Raw genomic sequence first — 22,910 nt, forward strand, 5'->3', positions numbered from 1 at the left:
GGCAAATGAGCTTTGTAGCCTGGCTCAGGTGCAAAGGGCAGCAGTCAGGGTCTTGCCTTTGTGCCCTCTGTTTCAGTGAAGTCTCGGGTTCCTGCTGACATCTGGGGATACATGGGGGTGGGGTGGGTGGCAGGGGGCCCACAGGAACCATCACAGGACAGAGCAAACGCTTCTCTGATGGCTGGGATCCCACCATTGTCTTTCAATGTAAGGGTTTTGCTAATTAACTCTGATGGACTGCTGTGTGCGGCTAGCCAGAAGCCTCCATGAACGGCCCTGTGTCTCCCCCTACTCAGATTTTAACCCCACTCTCTTTGGCTGAAATCTAAAAGAAATCTGAACTGTTTGCTCTAACATTCAGAGCTCCACTTCGTATGGGGAAGAATTTCAAACAAGCCCCTCCTAGCCTCCGAGCTGAGGGGAGACGGCTAGCCGCTTGGAACCTGCAGGTGAAGGACAGCGAGGGAGAGTCTGGTTCTTATTAGAATTCTTGGCAAAGCTTTCGGAGGCACATCTGGAAAAGAGGCCTGTTTAATAAGCCCATCTCCCTCACATGTCTGTTGACTTTCCCCAGTGTAGGTCACCCGGGACCAGCTTCTCCCGTCCCCATGCCTCCATCCCAGCATGAATCTGTACATACTTGAGACATACAATGTGTACATGTCCAGGTTGGCATCTATTCTTTTCTTCTCTTTTTTTTTTCTCTTCTTTTTCTTTCTTTTTTTTTTTCTTTCTTTTTTTCTTTTTTGTCAAGTTGATATAAGCTAGAGTTATCTGGGAATAGGAACCTCAACTGAGAAAAATGCCTCCATCGTCAGCCTGGCCTGTAGGCAACTCTGTGGGGGCATTTTTTTTCTTGATTAATGATTGATGGAGAGCAGTTCAGCATGCTGGTTGGTGCCACCAAGGGGTTGGTGCCACCCTTGGGCAGGTGGTCCTGGGCTGTAAAAGAGAGCAGGCCGGGCGAGCCAGGAAGAAGCATTCCTCTACAGCCTCTGTTTCATTGCCCAATTCCAGGTTCCAACCCCAAGTCCCTCTTCTGACTTCCTTCCGGACTGTAAGCTGTGTGTGAGATGAAGCCTTCCCTCCCCAGGTTGCCTTTGGTCATGATTCGGCCTCACAGCCATAGACGTCTGACCAACGCAGGCGCTGGTGGAGCGGGCAAACGCAGCCCACCTCAGCCTCATCCTTCTCAAGGCTCTAGCAGTCTCTCCTTAGACACACAGTGAACCCCAACGGAAATGAGCAGAGCCCCTTGTCCCAATATGTGCCCATGAGTAATTTCAAGATGATCTGCACCCTAGAGCCATTGCTTTCCTATTTGCCTCACAAAAGTCCCATTCGGTCGCAGGTCTTCACTTCAGAGACAGGAAGGAGTTGGGTGGGGCAAGGCCCCAAACCAGACCCAAGGCTCAGAGTGAACGGATAGCCAGTGGGAGCCTGAGTCTATCTGGGAACGTGCCAGCTCCCCACTCCCACCCCTACCGTGTTGCCTTTCCTGGACACTAAAGGTCTTAGAGGTGTGTGAGCATGTGTGTGTGTGTGTGTGAGAGAGAGAGAGAGAGAGAGCATGTGTGCATGTGTGTGCATGCGTGCGTGTGCGTGTACATGCACAGGTAGATATATGTATATTCAGGTGGTAGAGGTCCAAGGACAACAGTAAATGTTGTCCCTGCCATTGGCCCACCTCTAGCCTGGGATCACCTAGTGGGCCAGGCTGGCTGGCCAGTGAGTGCCAGAGCCTCCTGTGTTCTCTTCCCCCACCCTGGGATTATAAGCGTGCAGCAGCCATCTTGATGTTTGTTTGTTTAGCATGGGCTTGGGCATCAACTCAGGAACTGGTGCCTATAACACAAGTACTTTTCCCTGCCCGGCCTGGCTCGTAGGTCTTAGTCTAAATGCCTTTTCCTCCAGTAAACCTCTCCCGAACCAACCCCATTCTCAGGCTGTAGGTTTCCCTAACTTCTCCGATGGTCCAGGTCATCTATCTGGAGAGGAGAAAGTGGAAAGACATGAGGGAGGGAGGTGCTTATAACCCCATACTGACAGCCCTTTATTTTCCAGATGTTGGCAGAACGGCTTTGCCAAGAGTCCTAATGAGAACCAGACTGCACAGGTTTGTGTGCTATATTCTTCTTCACAGCTCAGAGTCGGCTTCACGTGTGCATTTGCTTCCTATTTTTCTTTCTAGAAAAAAAACCATAAGATACAGCAGACATAGACTCTGGCCTTGTGCTTCAGGACGTCTGTCTACCCAGTCTGGCACAGGGGGATACACAAATACGTTTACAAAATACATGAACAAGAACCAGGGAGATGGCTCAGCAGGTATAGGCACTAGCCACACAAGCCTGATGGCCAGAGTTCAATCCCAGAACCCATATTAGAGCCATGTGTGATGGCACATAGCCACAGTCCCAGCATTCCTACAGAGTTCAAGAAGCAGAGACAGGAGACTCTCCCAGAAGCTCCGGGACCTGCAAGCCTGTAGTTCACAGAGCAGCAGAACGAGAGAGACTGCTACAAACAGGTGAACATGAGAACCAACTCCCACATTATATATAGCATGCATGTCACACACATACACACACACACACAAAACATAAACTAATGAACAAATGAATGAAACATTGCCCTGCACAATGGTGGCAGCAGATAACATGCATACCTTCTTGCTTCTTTAGTGAGCTGCTGAGAGATTCCCTAAAGAGCAGTCTGGAGATTGTCGTGTTTCTCACAGACATGATGTAAAAAGCTTTAGTTAAATACTGAGAAAGCTCCTAAAAAGTTAGAGGCTGAAGCCTGTGGCTCACTCAGTCGTCGGTTTGCTGCTGGCCTCAGGAGTGTAAGGGCAGCCTGTGGAAGTACCTCATGCCCCAACTATATGGCCCACTGTGGTCTGGGGTCTTCCTGCATGGAGGGCTCTCTTGGACCTTGCCTCCATTCCTATGGGACGGGAGAGATCTAGCTTCTAGCTGGCCAGCACCAAAAGGGTGGTTGTGATTCTCTAGTTTGTGGAGGAAACAGGCCAAAGAAGAGTCAGAGAGAAGTGCCTGACTGTAACAGGTTTGGCAGCAGCGGAGCAGAAACCCAAACTTAGGAACCTTGCCTCTGGTTGCTGTCTTTGCTGTCACCACCCAGAGAGTGACTAGCATTTGCCACGTACTGGGTCATAAAATCTATGCCGGGCTCTGAAATGGATACAAAACATCTCGAAAGTTAAGCACATACCATAAGACACAGATATGGCCTTACCTTCCAAGAACCTAATTTATTGGCAGTAAAACTAAATTCTTAAAATTATAACTGGGGAAAGATTGTGAGTTTAGGCCAGGCCATTATATTGTGTTCAGGACAAGCTCTACGCACCGGGGCTTCTTGGGAGACATTTTGCCAACTCCACAACTCTGCCTGAGTAAACCTACGACACAGCAAAAACAAACAGACAAAAATGTATGGGTGGTTGAGGGAGGGTGCTGTGGCAAAGGGCAGGCTTGAGAGCTGCATCCAGGCTCTGCCATTTCAGAGCTCTGTGACCATAGGAAGGTCTTTGAGCCTTCCTTAGATTTGATCTCCTCTTCTGTAAAATGGGATGAGGTGGCAATAGTCATAGTTCTCCTGCAGGGTTGTTACAAGAATGGCATCCACTTGGCAGCTGACCCCTAAATTAGGACTGGCTAAACAGTAGTTGATAGCGCCGTTCATGGTAAAGCTGCATGGTTGCGGATTGGCCATTGTATAAAGGTTATTTTGGAGAAACTGAGTTGCTAGTCACCAGTCGTGTTCAAACTCTGGCTATCAACTATCGAAGAATTGATTTTAGGGGCTGGAGAGATGGCTCAGTGTTTCAGCATTTGTCATAAAAGAGAAAGGACTTTAGCTTGAATGCCCAGAACCCACATGAAACTGGATAAGGTAAGAGACATCTATAATCCTTCCGACGCTACAGCAAGATGGGAGGCCTAGACTGGAGGATTCGTGGAAGCCTGTGGGCCAGTTAAGCTGGTATACACCACACAGCAGCAAACAACAAACTCAGCCTGCCTCACACAGGTGAAAGACAAGAACCAACATGGGAAATTGTCTTCTGACCTCCACACACAAGCTATAGCACATTCACACCTGAGCATGCGTTTTCTTTCTTTCTCTCTCTCTCTCTCTCTCTCTCTCTCTCTCTCTCTCTCTCATCCCAGAAATCAGGAATCTGCAGCAGGAGTATTAAACTATATAGTTAGACATTGTCCCCCAAGCTAAAATAAAATAAGATAAAATGTGCAGAGCTGCTAAAGAAAAAGACCTCACTGGAAATGACCTTGCACGCCTTTGCTTCTAACTGGCCACTTCATGTACAGTTGAGGACCCTTGGCAGCTGGAGAAGGATGGCGCCTGGAGAAGTTGCCCCGGGAGGCCCTAATGGAGCTTTTGCCAAAAATTAACTCTGTCTCACAAACTGCAGGGGAGAGTGATATCTGGGAGACCCCTTCTTGGCCTAAGGGCTCCTGAATGGGGGAGAGGAGGTGAAAATCCTACGCTCCGTGTGTACCATGCATGTTTCAGACCCATGGCTTTAGTAGTGGTCCCCTGCTCTGCTGGGCTTGGTGTTCTGAAGGCCTTACCAGATCCAGGCCTTCCTGTTGCTTCTAGAGGGAATGCCAAGCAGACCATTATCCACCTCAGACTTCTTACTACAGCCTCATTCTCTACAGGGATGTGTCTGTCTAGAGTCCCTCATGGTATCTCCAGATTCAAACACAGAACTGAGCCCCTCATGGACGCCCACACATGCGCATGGAGTGGGCAGATGTGTGCTGTGTATGTGCTGGCTGTACAACGCAGGAGGAAAGGTACAGTAGGTCTTGCAGGTACCTAGGAAGAAGGAGCATTGGGTGGATTGTCTTTATGCAAAGAGAAGCAGGTTTGCTCGGAGAGGGGTACAGAAGAGGGGGACGAGAAGGCCCTGAGAACCAAGCCTCCTTGCTCGTAAATCTTCCACCCTCATCCGTGCACAAAATCCCCGAGGACAGATCTCCTTTCCTGCCATTAATCTAAGCCTGACTGTAGCATTTCCTCGCTTGCCTAAAGGGGACAATAGAGCCTCCCTCAGACCCCAGGCAGCATTGGAGAGATAAATGGAAGAAAAGGTGCAGCACACAGGTGGCCTTTCATCTGATGGCAGAAACAGCTCCTGCCAAGAACCACAGCAGGGGGCTGGCTCAGCTGTTAACTGGTCAGTGAGGATGGTATCTCTTGTGACTGCCCTGCTGAGCATGCTCATGAGCCATGATGGTTGGGACCCACTTCCTCAGGATGCTTAAATGCCCAGACACCAGAAACACAGCTGTCCAAAGAGGCACAGACTATAGCAGGTTCAGGGTATGGGCCTTCCTTCCACACACATGGCCCTGCCTAGCCAATGAAGACAGGGAAAAAGACCCCATGACCTTCTTTTCTTTTCCAGATAATGTGCATGCTCAAGGAGAAGTTAACATAAATAAGCTTTATAGCTTTACTTTACCAAATGAGAAAAAAACATCTCTCTCTTCTCTCTCTCTCTCTCTCTCTCTCTCTCTCTCTCTCTCACTCACCCTTCTATAGGCCAATTTGAACATATAAACTTTAAATAATACAGATGGAAACGTCAAATTACTACTAATGAAATTCTGCTAATGGTTTCTTGGCTTTCTTTCAAGCAAATCCTGTCAAATGATCAATTTAACCTAAAAAGAGCATTGGCTGGGTTTCTTGGAGGGTTTTGTATAATTCTCAAATACTGTGTTGTTGTTGACAAGTACATTTTATGCAAAAAAAGATGCCCTGTAATTAAGACTCTGTCTGTGAGTCTTAACAAAAACAAAATGTGTTTGTTGATGGATCACTTTGATGTATGTGTGTGTGCCTTCCTGTGTTTATGCGCATTTGTGCAGGTCTCCTTGGAGGCCAGAAGAGGGCATTAGACCACCTAGGACTGGAGTTACAGACAGCTCCAAGCTGCCTTATGGGTGCTGGGAACTGAAACCTGGTTCTCTATTAGAGCAGTGAGAGCTCTTAACTGCTGAGTTATCTCTCTAGCTTCCACGTCCTCATTTTTGAGGGGTGATTCAAACAAAGTGGCTTATCCATGGCACAATTTTGAAAAGTGTTGCTCTCTGATTATTTCCATCTTTGCTTCCTTCGAAAAGAGATGTGATACCAGGGCTCACTGCACACCAACCAGGCCTTGCAGGAGGCAGCAAAAGCCCAGCTAGAGACTTAGCACGGCTGAGTTCTGGGTTCTGTATGTATGATGATTGTGCTCTTAGGGAAAAAAGAAGTGGAGGAGTATGGTTATATCAATAGTCAGAGGAGACCAACCTTGGCCAGAGAATCTTTCTGTTTAGGATATCACTCAACTATTCCAACTATTTAAAAATTAATTTCTGGACAGGCATAGTGGCACACACCTGTAGTCCCAGAACTTGAGAGGACAAGGCAGAAGGATTATAAGTTCAACATCAGCTTGGATGACATAGCAAGAGTCTATCCAAAGAAAAAAAAAATTAACTTCTGAAATTGCAGCCACAGAGTCATCTGTCTTGGCATGCCACTATTGTTTATGAACTTTTAACTCAATCCTGGAAAGAAAAATCTCTTTTAATTGGCAAGTTATGCATCAAATAACATCTACAATTACCATTTATTAAGTCCAGATGGTCTTGGACTTACATTGGCTCAAATTAGATCTTTCAGTTTTACGACGGTGCAAAAAGTGATGCATGTTAAATGTTCACATTTGCTAGGATACGGAATCAACATAGATGCCCACCAACAGAAAACTGGGAGAGTAGAAAAAATGTGCTGTGCAGTGGAATATTATTCAGCCACAAACAAATGGTATTCTGGGGCTGGGAAGAGGGGTAGGGGCTAAAGCACGTGCAGCTAAGTTGAGGGCCAGGGTTCAGAGTCCTAGAAACCCACATAAATGTCAGGTGGGTGCGGCTGCCCACCTGTAATTTTAGCCTCAGAAAGCAGAGATGGAAAGCAGAGCAAGATGGCTAGCAAGAACATCAACATCACCAAGTCCTGGGTTCTACTGAGAGACTCTGCCTCAAAGAATACGTTGCAAGGATGATCAAGGATGGTTCCTGACATCAACGTGGGCCCTGCACACACACACACACACACACACACACACACACACACACAGAGACAGAGATAGAGACATACACACATGCACACACACACACACAGAGACAGAGACAGAGATAGAGACATACACACATGCACACACACGAAGATATAAATATACAGATATGCATAAACATATATTCATACCATTCACATATGCGTGAAATATTCAGTGATTTTTTTTCAGCAAAATAGATAATGGAAAACATTATATTAAGTGAAATAACTCAAGCACAGAAGGAAAAATTATTTTCTTTTCTTTCATGTGTGGATATTAAAAACAAAAGTTGATCAGAATGTGCAGCAGTGACTGCTACAGGCTGAGAAGCCTAGGGAGATAGAGAGAGAGTGGGTGGTTAGATAATAGGCACCTGCATGGCTAAATGGGCATAATAAGGTATGGTATTCCATGGAACAATGGGAGACTATAGTTTACAATGGCCTATTGTATAGTTTATGACTAGCTAGAAGGGAGGATCTCAGAAGTTTTAAATACAAGTAGTGCTAAGGACACAAAAATGTTAATTACTTTGATTTCACCATTCCCTTTTGTATACTGTAGTTGAAATCACATTGTATCAATAAGTAAATATAATTTATTATGTTAATCAATTTTTTAATGCTTGGGAAGAAAAAAATGATGACTCTTCCAATCTTACCCTCACAAATTACATCCACGAATCAAATTATTAAACTATTTACTCTGTGAATTTGTACAACTAAATTTTCTTTTTATGTTGATATAGGGTTTTGAGTATCCTTGGCCAGCCTCTAATTTATTACCAAGAATAAATACAAGCCAAGAATGACCTTGAATTTCTGATTCTCCCACTGCCGCTTCCGAATGGTAGGCAGGCACCCTACCAACTGAACTAACCCCCAACCCCCAAGTATTTTAAAGGTGATAAACATTCAATAGAAACTTTACTTTGAAATTTTAAAGAGACTTATTTATTTACCCTGGTATGTGTGTGTGTGTGCTTGAGCCTGTGAGAGTATGTGCACCATTTGCATACAGTGCCTGAGAAGGCCAGAAGGGGGCACCAGGTCCCCGTGGAACTTGAGTTACAGGCTGTTGTGAGCTGTCTGATGTGCACTGACATAAAAACAAATTTAAAAAATCTCTTTAAAAACCCTTTGTAGAATATACACAGTAAGTCACAAATGAGAAGAAATACCAAGAGAGCAACTTAGCAAGATCCAATACCACAGTACAAAATGTTACCCTTCATTCCAGCTGCTTTCCAAGAGGATTGTGGGTGGTGGGAGGCGCTACCAGATATGAGGGTGTCCTAAAGTGCTGAAGCAGCCAGGAGACAGTAAGACAGGAGAGAGGCTGGCATGGGGGCCTGTCCAGGTCTTGCAAAGGGAAACGTGGCAAGATGTGTGTCCAGCCAGGATTCCCTGACAAGAAAAACATGAGAGAAGGCTGAATGTTGAACTAATGAGTTTGTGGGCATTTTTTTAAAGCTAGAGCAACAGATTAGGGAATGTAGAAAAGACAAACCTTGTTATTTTTAATATCCCCATTAGCTGATGAATCAAAAACAAAACAAAACAAACAAATAAAAACCCACCACCAGCAGCGAAAAACCAAGCAGCTTGTTTGGGCCCCGTTTTGTTTTATGGAAGCCTCTTCTTTTCTTTGTTTCATTCCCCCTCCTTTCTAGTGACCTGAGACTAGACTCCTTCCAAACCCTCCAACTCCCCAGTCTGAGATAAGGGATGTCTGCGGCTTGGTTATTTTAGGAAGTGGTTCAAGGAACAGGGCTCAGGGAGGGGCAGATGGAGCTCCCTCCCTTTGGGGCCCTCGGGGAAGCTGAACAGTCTGTGCCCGGCCTTATCTGCACAGACAGTAACTGCCCCTCCCCCCTTTTCACTGTGACTCTGCAATTAAAATGTTTCTCTCTACCTTCGAGAGCATGGTTCTGAGCCGGGAGCAGAGTGCTCCGCACGATTTTAATCGTCTTTGCTCTCTGTCCTCCAGCTTTCACATACTCTGATAATGCGCTTTCACGGTCTCTGTGCTAGAAACGAAAATGTCCCCTCGGAGGGGAGTGGCGGCCGGAGCGTGGGGCTATGCGTGGGTTCTGGTGCTACTGCCTCCACAGCCCCTCCTTCCCAGCACAACTCTGCCGCCACCTGTGTGGTGTGGGCAGCTTCGGAGCCAGCGCTGTTCGCCTGTGTCACAATGTCACACCAGTCCTCCCTGGGCCCAGGGTGGGTTTAAGCACACGCTGTCCAGGCAGTATTCTAGAGAGACTCTAGAGACGGCAGAAGCTGGGGAGTTTAGTCAAAGGCTTTTGCTGAATTGGGTTGTGTTGGGGGACCACAGCTCTTCCTATGTCCCAAAGAGGAAGGATTGACTCACCAATAAACCAGGTAGGTACTAAGTGGCAAAGCACTGTAGTAAGGAGCTAGCTGGGTCTGGTTTTCTTCCATAGGCTCACTGGAGAAGAACACAAAACAGGGAACAAACAAGAGTCCTCTTCTCGGGGACCTTTGTGTCTTGCAGTGCTGGGCTTCTCTTGCCCCCAAAGGAAGCCAGAGGACCTTCTGTTTTACAGCACCTGGAAGCCTAACATGAATTATTAGAGAAGGACAATCCCTGGAAGGATCTGGGGCCTGGAGATGGCTCAGGCCATAGCATCTTGGAATGACGGACCTTCCCAAAGGCCCCTGTGGCGGCCTTACAGAGTGAGGATTCCGGGAGCTGAGCACTTGCCCGCGGCCTGGGATTTGCAAAGGATGTATATTGTGGAGAACTGCCCTGTTGACATTCTGTCACAGAAGAGGAGAGTGGGGAGGGTCATGGGCCCTTCAGCTGTGTACCTAGCAGCTCCTCCCAGCCAGTTACACAGAACCCTTCCCTACAGGGTACAGTTTGCGGGAGGGGCTGCAAGTACGGGAACGGAACAGGGAGCCACGAGGAAGCCACCTCCCTTGCTTGGTGCAGATCTTCACGTGTGGCTGTTCTAGGGTCGTCCGCAGTCCTGCCTATAACCCCCATGACTGCATTGTAAGTACCTTATAAGCATGTTGGTTCTCCTCTTGGAAGCATGGTGGCAGGCGGGCATGCATGGTGCTGGAGCAGGAGCCAAGAGTTCTACACCTGGATCAGCAGGCAGGAGGGAAAGAGAGAGAGAAAGGGACGGGCTTGAGCATTTTAAACCTCCATGCCCACCCCCAGGAGCGAGCCTCCTGATATGCCCCTCCCTGTGAGGCTGTGGGGGCCACAAACCCAGACCCTTACCTAGAGTGTGGTGGTCAGCCAGATGGCCTCAGGAGGACCCTGAGAACCGCCTCTAGAATTCGCCACCCTTTTCATCTGTTCTTATTAGAGAAGGGTCTGAGCACAGACAGAAGGGCTGAGGTAGTGCATGTGTGTGTGTGTGCACACATGCGCTTGCTCGTGCTCACATGTATCTTTACTCATCTCTGTCTACACCTCCCACCTTGCTTAGTTTTTATTTCCTAAAGATGAGAGGTTTTCGGCAAAGCAGGCCAAGTTTTCAGCCTGGAAGCCCTCCAGGACAGCCTACAGCTGCAGGCCCCTAGTTAGACCGAGGAGAGAAGAGAAGGCTTGAGTAAGAGAGGAAATAGGGAGCAGGCATGCACTCTTTCTCTTTCTCTTTTTTTCTTTTTAAATTTGTGACAGGGTTTCTCTGTGTAACCTTGGCTGTCCTGGAACTTGCTCTGTAGACCAGGCTGGCCTAGAACTCACAGAGATCTGCCTCTGCCTCCCGAGTGCTGGGATTAAAGGTGTGCACCACCACAGCCTGGCTGCAGGCTCTTTTTCAATGGCTAGAGAATCGGAGAAGTACAGGGTTCAAAATGCTCCCTAAAGCTCCCGATTTGCAAGCAGTTGGTGTCCAGGGAGAAGTTGCTAGCGGCCTTCGGCTCACGAAGGTGTGCCTCCGCATCTTTGCACAAGTGCCAGGGAGACACATGGCTACCTCTGACCCATATCTCTGCTTTTCCCAGTCCTGATGTGGGAAACTCCTCCTTGCACCGTTGTAGTTTCCTTTTTTCCTCACTGTGACAAAACAGATTTGTGTTGCTCTCGACCTTGGTCAGTGAAGCCTCTTACTGCAGCGGGTCATGTTAATGCGGACTCAGCACTATTCTAAGTGTGAGAATAGCTGACTCCGAGTCCAATCCGTAGATGGGGTATCTAAATCAAGCTCCCCCTCCCCAGGAGCCTGTGGCTGGGAGCATCATAGAAGGTGGGGTGGAAAGAATCAAAGAGCCAGGGGACAGGAGAAGGGCTGTGAAATGGTCTTCTAGGCCATGTGTGCAGCGGCCTAACCACGTGTCCATGAACCCCAAACAGCTGCGCCTGCCCACACATGACCTGCCCATGGTCAGGTTAGTTAAAAATTCCAGAACACATCGGGGAGGGGCTACCCAGGCCTAACTTAGGTGAGGCGCTATTGACAACTGACGGATGCTGGGAGTTGGAGAGTTATTTTTCTTTGCAAGGGGCAGCCATTGGTAGTGTCCACACCCCACAGCTAGCCCCATGTGGGCAGCAATAATTGGACTCAGTGGATTAAAAAAAAAAAAACAACACCCAATAATATATATATATAAACAACTTAATGGAGGAGGGGCTTTCTTGGGCTCACAGTGGGAAGGTAGAGCCCGTCATGGCAGAGAAAGCATGGTGGCGGGAAAGTGAGGCAGCTGGTCCCATTGGGTCCAAGAGAAGCAGAGAGCAATGAGCGTCCAGCTCACTTTCTCTAGAACCCCAGCTGGTGATGTGGGGCTTCCCACAGTAAGGTGGGTCCTCCTAACCCAGTTCACTCAGTCTAGACACTTCCTCACAGACACGCTCAGAGGTGTGTCTCCGAGGGGACTCTAGACCCTGTCAAGATGACAATCAGTGTGAACCCCGCACACTGCACAAAGTGAAGAAGAGTCACCCTCCCTTTCCCGCTTGTCTGGTGACTCATTCCCCTGGACGTTCAGGTGATCTCATGTAGCACACTTACTGTGACCTAAGCTTTGTTGTTCTGGTTCTACAGAGGAGGACACAGGCTCTGAGAGGGGAGGTAGGCTGCTCACGGTAACGGGCCGGAGGGTGTCATAGCTAGGGTGAAGCCAGGCGTGTTGTTTCTGTCTCATGCCACCCCACAGGACCCTGCTCTGGACTGATTTCTTTTTTGTATCTGTGTACATATCATACATGTACACATGAGTGCACATGCGTGTGGAAGCCAGAGTTCGATATCAGGCATTTCTTCATTACCCTCTCTCTTCATTACACTTGAGATAGGGCCCATCACTCAATGTGGAGGTCACCAGTTTGGCTTGGCTGGCTGGCCAGTGAGCTCTAAAAATCTGTTTGTCTCCACCTCCCCAGCACTGAGATTACAGACACTCACTGCCACACTTTGGAGGGGGGCATTTAGTGTTTGTTTGTTTGTTTGTTTGTTTGTTTGTTTGTGACAGGGTCTGTCTATGTAGTCCTGGCTGTCCTGGAGCTCACTGTGTAGACCAGGCTGGCCTCAAAAGCACAGTGACCAGTCTGAGTCTGCCTCCTTAGTTACAGGATTAAAGCAATGCACCACCAATGCATCAGGCTAGTTTTTATTTATCTATTTTAAATGAGTGTGTGTGTGCAGGTGTGAGTACAGGCACAGTGACACTCGTGTGTGGAGGTCAGAAGTCAGTTCTCTCCTTCCGCCTTGTTGAAGCAGGTCCCTTGCTCACACTGCCTCACTGAGTATTCCAGGCCACCCAGCCTGCGAGCTCCCAGGAAACTGTCCTGTCTCCTTCTGGCCTTGCTGTGGAAGCGCTGGGATTACAGATGTGCACCGCAGTATCCCAAATTTTGTTTGTTTGTTTGTTTGTTTTTGAGACAGGGTTTCTCTGTGTAGCCCTGGCTGTCCTGGATGGAACTAGCTTGTAGACCAGGTTGACCTTGAACTCATGGAGACCCGTAAAGGCATGTGCTACCGCCACCTCTCACCTAGCCAGTACCTCAACTTTTGATGTGGGTCCTGGGTAGTGAACTCAGGTCCTTAGGCCTACAATGTTGGAACACAAATAACATGAAGCTGAAATCCACCTTCAGCAGTTACAGCACAAGAGAGCTCTCTTTAGAGCAATGTGGCTCTCTGTTTCTTTCTAATACTTCATTGACTCCCCCATGCAAGTTACTGAATACAGAAAACTTGATATCCAGGGACCTAAACTTACTCCTCTTCTCATTCCCTAATACACTCAAGCACCTAAATGAATAAAGAAAAGAGAGAGAGGGATAAGTCTCTTGCCTGGGTAATACAGGAAGGAAGGCACGAGTTGGAAACACGGAAGTTTCTCTCCATGCAGAAATCTATGTGTTCATTGAATACCGGAACCTTCCTAAACGCACTAGCCCTCTCCCTGTGTCGATGGAACCCGCACACCCATACCTTCATCCTTTCATCAGTGACACATGAACAGAAAGTCTGATCTACACACCCTGAGCCGCTTGCCTAGCTTTCCCCAGATACCTAGAGGCAGAGCGAGGTGTCAGGTCTTACCCTGCCTCCTCTAGCCTGCTTCCTTAACCAGTTACAACAGAGATCGTTCCTAACCAGGGACCACCGATTCCAGCCAGGCGACCCCGGCCTGGACGGCTGAGGGCGAGAAGCCTGTCACTGAGCCGTGTGCAGGGAAAGCAGGTGCTGTGCCGACTCTGTGCCGCTCACTGCCTAGCAGCCTCCTTACAGAGCTTAGAATCAAATCATCTGGCTGAGTCACTGCCCTCGATCCCCAGGCCTTGCACAAAATACCTTAACCTGAAAGCTGTCAACGCTCTGTATGCAAATATGCAGAAAAACCTTCAGAAAGAATTTGGTCAGAGGGTCATGGGATCTTTTTTTCCTTTTCTGCTTATCACAAACTCTCTGTCTTTGTCTCTGTCTCTGCTCATCGCCCCCCCCCCGCCCCGCCCCATGTATGTGAGTGCATGTGTACTCATTCCTGGAGACCAGAAGGTAACATCCTTAGTCACTCTCCACTTTATGCATTTATGTATGTGTATATTTATTCATTCATTCATATTTTTATTCACTTATTTATTATTTGAGACATCGCTCACCAATTCAGTTAGGTTTTTTGGCCATCAAAGTCAGGGATTCTCCTGCCTCTGCCTCCCCAGCACCAGGATTACAACTGCTTACTCGACTAGCTTTTTCTGCAGGGTTTTGAGATTGGACTCAGGTCTTTAAGCCAGCAGAGCAAAGACTAGCAACTGAGCCACTTCCACAGCCCTCAACTCTGCAACATTTCTATCACGAATACAGATTATTAGTGTTATTTGGCATAAAGGGAGATAAAATGGAGGGAGAAGAAGAGAAGGGAGGAAGAGTAGAAGGAGATTTGGTGGGTTGGAGAGGAGATTGGGGTGGTAAGTGGAGAGAGCAGGAGCAACAGGAAACGGGTGGGGCCCTTGCAAAGTCAGCTCTTCTGGTCCCAAGTCAGCCAGCCTACATCTCAGGGTAGGCCCAGGCTAAAGGGCACGGAGCATGGGCTCTCACACCGTCCTCACAGAACCCCATGGCAGGAGGAGTGCCCAGCAAGTCAGCCTGTATAAAAATATATCCCATCACTCAACTCTGGTTGCTGGGGAGGGGCAGTGTGAAGCTATGGCATTCTGACGCCTCCTCAGGGTTGTACTGCTTTGGCACGGCCTCCTGGCCTAGGGCTGTTGGTTCAAAAATGCTGCATCTTTGGGGATTAAAAATAACCCTGGGTCTAGCTTGGCTGTTTACTCTCTCCCAAAGTGATGAGTTGGGGACAATGGCTCACGGCCCACAGGATTGTGTTTCCCACCAAACTACTGCCTGGACAGCCACACTCCATCATGAGCGCTCTGTGTAAGAAGGAGATAAAAGAAAAGAACTGGTGGTTTCTATCTGGTAGGGAAGTTATAAAAGCCTAGGGAACCGTCCAGCCAAAGCCACTAAAATAGCAGCAGCAATCCTGAGAGAAAGTGACAGGCCCTTTATCAGCTGTCAAACACTGTGAATAAAGGTTCTGCTGTGGCACGAGGGTGTGTGTGGAAGGGCCCTGAGGCTCGCTTGTCCTCAAATAGCTCTGCAGGTTCAAAGACATGCCACTGAGGTTATTTCCATCAGACTGAAACCCTGTGCCCTGCGCAAGTCCGTGCATGCACGGCTGGAGCACTGGCACCAGCGGTTAGACGTCAGACGTTCTCAGGACCGTCTTCGCCATTTCAAAACGTCTTATAATCACAGGTCTTATAACCTGCAGCCTTATTCCTGAGGGTAAAGAGCCACTGGTAGGTGTCATTAGTTTTCTTTAGCGTGATGAACTCACTGAGGTACAACTGTGGCTAGAACCGGAAGAGGAACCCCGCCTGAACCTCACAGGAGGATGTCTGGGAGAGGAGCTGAAATCTAAGGGTGCACTTCACAATTTCACTGGTTTTTTTTTGTGTGTGTGTGCGGGGGGCTGCGTGTTGTTTGCTTATTTGTTTTTGATTTTTTAAATTATATTTAATTTTTTTAAATAATTTGTTCACTTTATATCCTTCCTGCCTCACAAGGAGGCACAACTACAAACCCTACCCTCAAGGTAGCCTAAAGGATCCTCCTGGAGGTCCAGCCATGGTGGCTTTACCGAAGCTGTTGGGAGTGCTGTGGAGAGACAGCTCAGAGATTATTGATGTTGGTCCTTGGTGCCAGCTTAGAGCAAGATGAGACAAGTGCTTCAAGGTTTCTCACCGCACCCAGTGCCACCTGGAGTCCACACTGAGGGAGGCGATGGGAGGGCTCACATGAGGAGCCTCAGGCCATATTAACCCTTAATGCCCTGACACATTCCTCCCCACACCACCAAATATCTCCGCTCTGTTTTTATGGTAAAGACATCCTTCTGGTGTGTCCATACCTTTGTTCCTCTTCTTTATCCTGTCAGTAGCCCTCTTTTCCAAGGAAAGCACCCCCATCTTCATCCCATCTGTCTTCTCTTCCCTCCATCCTCACATTCTCCATCTCCCCCTTTTCCCAGGCACACACTCTTCATTGGGGGGCCTGAGGGTTGGTGGGTTGGCTGACTGATTGATTGGTTGACTGCTATAAAAACCCCCTCCACCTTCCCACTTCCACCCTTACTCTGCCCTTGAACCCCAGCCCAGTCCTGGGCTCTGGCCAGCCCTGGAGTCTTGTCCCTCAGCCCACAGCTTGCTCACCTGCCTCCACGCCCTGCATGGCCTCAAACAGCCAGGTGTTCTCTACATTCTGAGCCTGACTTACTCCAAGCCTATGCAATGTCCCGGAGCCTGGTCCCTCCAAACGGAGGGGTCTCAGGGTCCTGCCAAAGCCTCTGAAATCCAGGTTGTAGCTGTCGCGTGCATACATTAATACTTCCTACCAGGCTTTTCCTATTAAATGACCAACAGTCAGGCAGTATGTGCACCATGGGTATACTAGACAAAAGGATGACTCACATCCCAGGTGGGACAGAGCAGGAGAGAGCAAGATTGCCTCAACCTAAATATGCATTGCTTATTTCTAGGCTAAAAATACTGCTTAGCATTTTCAAACCCCAGTTAACCACATACCAGTGAAATCACAAATAAGGGAGGCCTACTTCATTTGGTAGTCAGCTTATGAATTGGAGATGACTTCACCTTTTAACAAACTTTCCCTTAACAAATCCCAACTCAATACCTAATATGCAAAAGGTACAGTTTAAAGTGCTTAAGAAGGCTTGATTATTTTAACCCTTGGGACAACGGTGTGAGGCTTCCTCATGTCACAGAGGAGTAAGGCGCAGAGACATAATGACTTGCCCACAGCCCGGCTGACTGGATTCTTGCTCTTAGCATTTGCTCTGCAGCTGCCTGCTAAGCGGAGCTTAATTACAGACATGGGTTAGCTCTTACTCACGAGAGCGCTCTGAGGAAAAGCTCAACAGTGCCCACATTGATTTCTCTGAAGCCCAGCCGTGCCTTTTTCACTTTTCTCTTTGTTTCTTTACACATTTAGTTGAAAAAAAAATGGACTATCTAGCAGTATTATGTCATGAGACCCAATGTGGAAAGCAAGGTGGAGATGGCCCTTGCTCTCATGTTGCTGGCCATTCCTTGTACTGACTGACAATGCCCGGCACACAGCGGGAGCTTGGCAGCGCCCTAAGGAGGAACATGGACTCTTATCTTCTCTCTGTGGTCATCCAGCGTTCACCTCCACAGAGGCCAGGTGGGTACCCAAACTCTCACTAGAGGGCACTGTTCAGTAGGCTTGTCCTGGGCATTTGCTTCTGTTCAAGGAGAGCTGTGGAGAACAATGCTGGGTTTGTTGGGACAATCTGAGGGTACAGTAGGACCAAGACTGCTCTCAGCTTAGCAGCGAGGACGTCAGGACAGGAAGGAAGCTCACTGTAGCAGGCAGGACCTCACCTGGTTTCCGTTTCTTTTGGCAAGCTCCAGACAGGACCCCTGCGGAAGTCCACGCTGGTGGCTCTGGCAGACTGCTGAAGCCCTGGGGAACTTACAAAGAGATTTCAGGTTCTCGCCCATCTGCTGCAGAGCTGGCTCCTCCATCCCCACGCCCACCCTGTGGGTGTCCCTTCTCCTCTCCCATGGAAAGCTGAGACCAAGGTCCGGTGGAGAAATACCCGCTTCAGGCTAGCAGCTCTGCCGGGCACACTTCATCAGAGCGTCAACATACAATTTACAAAAGTTAAAAACAGGGCTGTCAGCCGTCTGGTGTTGCTTTAATCCCAGCACTCAGGAGGCAGAGGCATGGGGATCTCTGTGAGTCTGAAGCTAGCCAAGTATACGGCGTGAGTTCCAGGACAGCCAAGGCTACATACACAGAGACAACGAGTCCCTAAAAAACAAAAACCAACCAAACCAAAAACAGGACCCTCATGCACACATAGAATAAATGCATAAGCATTTAAATCATTAATGAAGGAACCAGTGGGTTGATCCAATGCAATTCCAAGCCCATTTGAGAAACTGTGCACATTGAAAAAATATATATAATGTTGGGAGATTGCTTCTAATTGTGGTTATGGTCCTTTAGGGTTATTAAACCATATATAATCTCTAGGGAAGTCCTTTTAACTGGCTAAAACCCTGCAAGTTAGCATGCATCTCCCCACGGTTAGGGGAGGGCGCTAACAAGTGCGTGGTGAGTCAATCGAAGTGTAGGTGTTTGCTGTAGTGCACCGGAGACTTTCCTGGAGGCGCTGCCAAAGTGCTCAGTGGGAGAAAGTGCCTGTCAGCAGGAGCTCAGAGCCCAAACCTGGAGGAAAGCAGGACATTTCAGCATCTCTGCTTAGAGAGGGCAGTCAGCGAGAGGGGGATCTCCACATATTTGCTAGCCTAGCTTACACAATGAAGACTCCCCACCTAATTAAGGTGGAGAGGCAAGGATCAATGACAAATGTCTTCTGACTTCTACATGAGCTATATGGCATGTGGGGGTGGGGAGGAGAGTCCCTCCCTCTCAAAGCAACACACACACACACACACACACACACACACGCACGCACACACGCACGCACGCACGCACACGCACATGCACACGCACATGCACACAATTGCTCACTCACTCCTTCTGGGAGGTCCCATTCAGCAAAGCCCCTAAGTGACTTTGAAAAGATATCCTGTACTCTTAGGCCTGTTCCTAAGTTTTGAGTATTCTTTTGTTTCCTCAACAATGCATCTATCTGAGATTGTCTGCATATTCACTAGCTTTTTGTCAAATTCAACCTATTGGAATAAAAAAAAACAAAAACAAAAACAAAAAACCTTGAAGGAGTGGGGGTGGGCTGGGGATGGGGGTGGTTTACACCTTTAATCCCAGCACTCAGGAGGCAGAGGCAGAGATTCTCTGAGTTTGAGGCTAGCCTCATCTACAGAATGAGTTCCAAAACAGCCAAGCTACATACACAGAAACACCCAGTCTCTAAAAACCAAAAACCAACAAACAAAAAACAGGACTGTCATACAAACATAGAATAAATGCATTTATTCAGAACTTGGGAGGCAGGAGCAGGTGGATCTCTGAGTTCAAGCCCAGCCTGGTCTACAGAGCGAGTTCCAGAACAGCCAGGACTACACAGAGAAACCCTGTCTCAAAAACAAAATAAAACAAGCAAACAATCAAACAAAACCTTGAAGGTATAAACGCTCTATCATGATAAATTCTGTGTCTTCATAGTCCTCCCCAGGCTGACAAATATTTCTTAACATGAACCAAATATTTAAAAGGCTTAAAAAAATAGCTTTCTTAATTAATTTCTTTTCAGACAATGTATTTTGGACATCCTTTTCCCCTCCCTAATTCCTCTTAGAGTCTCCTTACCTCCCTACCCACACAACTTTATGTTCTCTCTCTGTCTCTCAAAAGTCTTTTTATAATAAAAAGTTAACTGATTGGGGACAGAAAAAAAAATAGTGGTTCTGTGGGACTGAGCAGAGGAGGGGAGCAGGAAATTCACCCTAGTGGTGAAGGTCTCACTACCTGAGTGTACTTAGTTTCTCTCCTAATCAAAAAGCCATTTGCAGTTGATACCTGATGGGAATATATATATATATATATATATATATATATATATATATATAAAATTTACCTCCAAAGGAGCGTCACTGGGCATGTCAACCACACTCCAGTGCCAGCCCCATGTCCAGGAGTGGTAGGAGGCTAACACTAATGAACCCCATATCTTTTCGTGTGTGTGTGTGTGTGTGTGTGTGTGTGTGTGTGTGTTTTGGCTTTTTTTTTTTTTCTTACTGTTTTTTTTTCTTTTCTTTGTTTTTTTGTTTGTTTACTTTGATTTTTTGTTTTGTTATTGTTGTTTTCCTAATTTTTTTTTTTTAAAGAACATTTAGTTGGGTGGGTATGAAGGTGGAGAGGAGCTAGTGGAAGGAAAAGAACATGATCAAAATATACTGTATAAAGATTTTTAAATAAAATAACATCTTGTGTGTTTTATGTCACAAAAGAGGTTGCGTACTCAGAGCGGCCTTTGCTGGGAGCTTGCTTGTGGCAGATACTTCTCTGAGTGTTGTGTATATCAGCTCATCTGTTCCCCACAACTCCATGCAGTGAGGGAGAGATGGGAGAGAGCATGGCTAATTTGGTAAAACAATTGCTAAGCAAGCATGAGTTTGATCCCAGAGTCCAGGCGTGGGAGAACACACTTGCAAACCAGAGAGACAGAGACAAGCAGAAACCCAAGGCCTGCTGGCCAACTAGCCTAACTAAATCAGGGAGCCTCAGGCCAGTAACAGACCCTGTCTCAAAAAAAACAAGATGAATGGCTCTTGAGGAATGATACCCAAGTTGACCTCTGGCCTCTAGGGAGGCTACACACAGACACACATGGAAAGAGAAGAGGAGAGCTGAAGAGCCAAAAAAATCCAATAACTTGTCAAAAGCCATGTACCTAGTGAGTGGCAGAGAAGAGGGGACAGACTCTTTCTAACCACAGGCACATGTGTAATCTATGATTATGAGTTCCCGAGAAGCTATCCGTCCAGCCTGGAGACAGCAGAGATTTCTTCCCAGAGAACTGAGTAGCAAGCCACGTCGGTTGTCCCACTGGGGGAGGAAGGTGGGCCCATCCACCCTCTGCTATAGTTACTGTGCTCCACACATTTCTATCTTTACCTCGGATCTAAGAGCTTCCGGTGCCCAGTCCCGAGCCTCTCCGAAAGGCCCACACGTCTGTTGTAGTGGGTCAGGGTAGAGGCACTGCCCTTAGCAAATGTGACATGCTGGCTTCATTGGCCTGGGATTCCCCCACTCTGCACTAACCTAGCAATAGCCACCTTATTCCCAATGCTCCAGCACCTCACATTCACTGGGCACTCCCTCTGCTGCTTTAGGAGGGGACGCTGTCTGCTGCTTGGGCAGAGCACTGGGGCAGCACTTGTTTATTACACAGATAATACCCTGCGCCTGGTTCAGCCAGGAAGCCTCTGGGGCATCCACACTTCAGGGTCCTGAGCAGTGAGTGTGGACCGGCCTTCCCTTCCACTCTCTGACCTTCTGGGAGTAGCAGGCTCACCACAGATGGTCCCAGGTCTGAGCTCTCCACAGATTTCTGATGTTCTCGCTGTCGATCGCCTCAGAGCTGTCCCAGGAGTGGTAGTGAGATGGGTCCAATCCAGAGACCCCGGGGAATGCTATCCAGAACAGGAAGAAAGGGAAACTGGGAGCATGGCTTGGGTTTCAAAGGCTGTGGTATTTCTGGGTGGGTGGAGAAGAAATTTTATGAGACATCCCCCAACCCTACAAGATGATACATTAGGGGATTTCTTGGCAGCCCTGGCCTGGGAAGATGCAGGACCTCAGCCCACAAGGATTTCCTGTATCGTCAGGAAGGTCCTGTCAGGCAGACAAGGAGAAGATCTCTGAGCTTCTTCAGTCTTTATAAGGAGTGTTGACCAAGAAGTTTCCCTGAGGGGCAGTTGGTAAAATGAAGTATTTGTGAATCTTATTATTTCCTGTTCTTGAACACAATGGCTCTTTCTTTAAAGCAGAGCTTTTGAGTCGGTGAAGAAAAAAATAGTAATAGTCTCTGGAAAGTGTGTTTGTCTAAAGGGAGGCCAATCCCTTTCCAACAGCTTTTGGGACTCCTTCACACCTGTATGGATAGAGCCTGCCAATCCTGTGGCTTCTCTGTCCTCACCAGAGCTGCAGTTCTCTCCCTCTTGGTAGATGCAGGGTTGGGGGCAGCATAGTCCTGAAGACCGCAGAGCCAGCCCCATCCACCAGGCCACGGTCATTGCAGGGCTAGCCTCCATGCTTGGCTTCTCTTGTTCCCTCCTCTAGAGTGCAGAGATGCTCCCCAAATGAACGATCATTAAGACTAAGAGCAGGGTTGGGGAGCCAGCTCAATGGTTACAGGGTTTGCCGGGCAAGTCTGAGGACCAAAGTTGGATCTCAAAGTCCAACGAGCAGCTAGCACCCTCAACACTCAGGCAGAGAACCTGACCCATAATCTTACTGACGGTAATACAATTAATAAAACTGGGAGCAGGCAGGGCTGAGACTCGAACCCAGATCTGACTGATTCTAAATGCCTTTCCCCGTTGAGCCACACCAAATAGCTTCCCAATGCCCTGAGAGGTGAATGGTAAGCAGCACCGTTCTCTTGTCTGCAGGTCAGCCATCTCCAGGTCCTGCTAATGGGCAGGTGGGGTGAGGGGCAAGGCCAGATCAGTGCCCCATGGTTATGGGCAGTTTTAGAATAGAGTGAAGTCATTTGTATGTGATTTTTTTTTTTTTTTTGCATGTGATATTTTGTGTTAACCTGGATTCCTGAGGCAGATGGAAGTGGAGTTATTATCTTTTTTTTTCCTCCCTGAGACAGGTAATTACCGTGTCGCTCTAGCTGTCCTGGAACTTACCATGTAGACCAGGCTTACCTCAAACTCACAGTGATCCCCCTGCCTCTGCCTCCTGAGTGCTGGGATTAGAGGCATGCGCTACTACACCTGGCTTCTGTTATTTTGTTAATTCATAGTAGGTAATGAAATATTTAACGCCCATAGGCTATGGCTGCGCTCAAAGCAGCAAAAATTCAATGAGTTAAAAAATAGAAATCACGTAATATTTAACTTTATATTGTCAATGGCCGATATAATTCCTAGCCCATGGTAGAGTTGAGTGACTAGAAATCACACAGACTCCCCGTGAGGCAGGCGGATAGGGAGAGGGGCCATGGCTGGGTAGTAAGGGTGATGAATTTCCAAGATGGCCGGCTTT

Source organism: Meriones unguiculatus, chromosome 6, assembly GCF_030254825.1.
Source record: "Meriones unguiculatus strain TT.TT164.6M chromosome 6, Bangor_MerUng_6.1, whole genome shotgun sequence".
Classification (NCBI taxonomy): Eukaryota; Metazoa; Chordata; class Mammalia; order Rodentia; family Muridae; genus Meriones; species Meriones unguiculatus.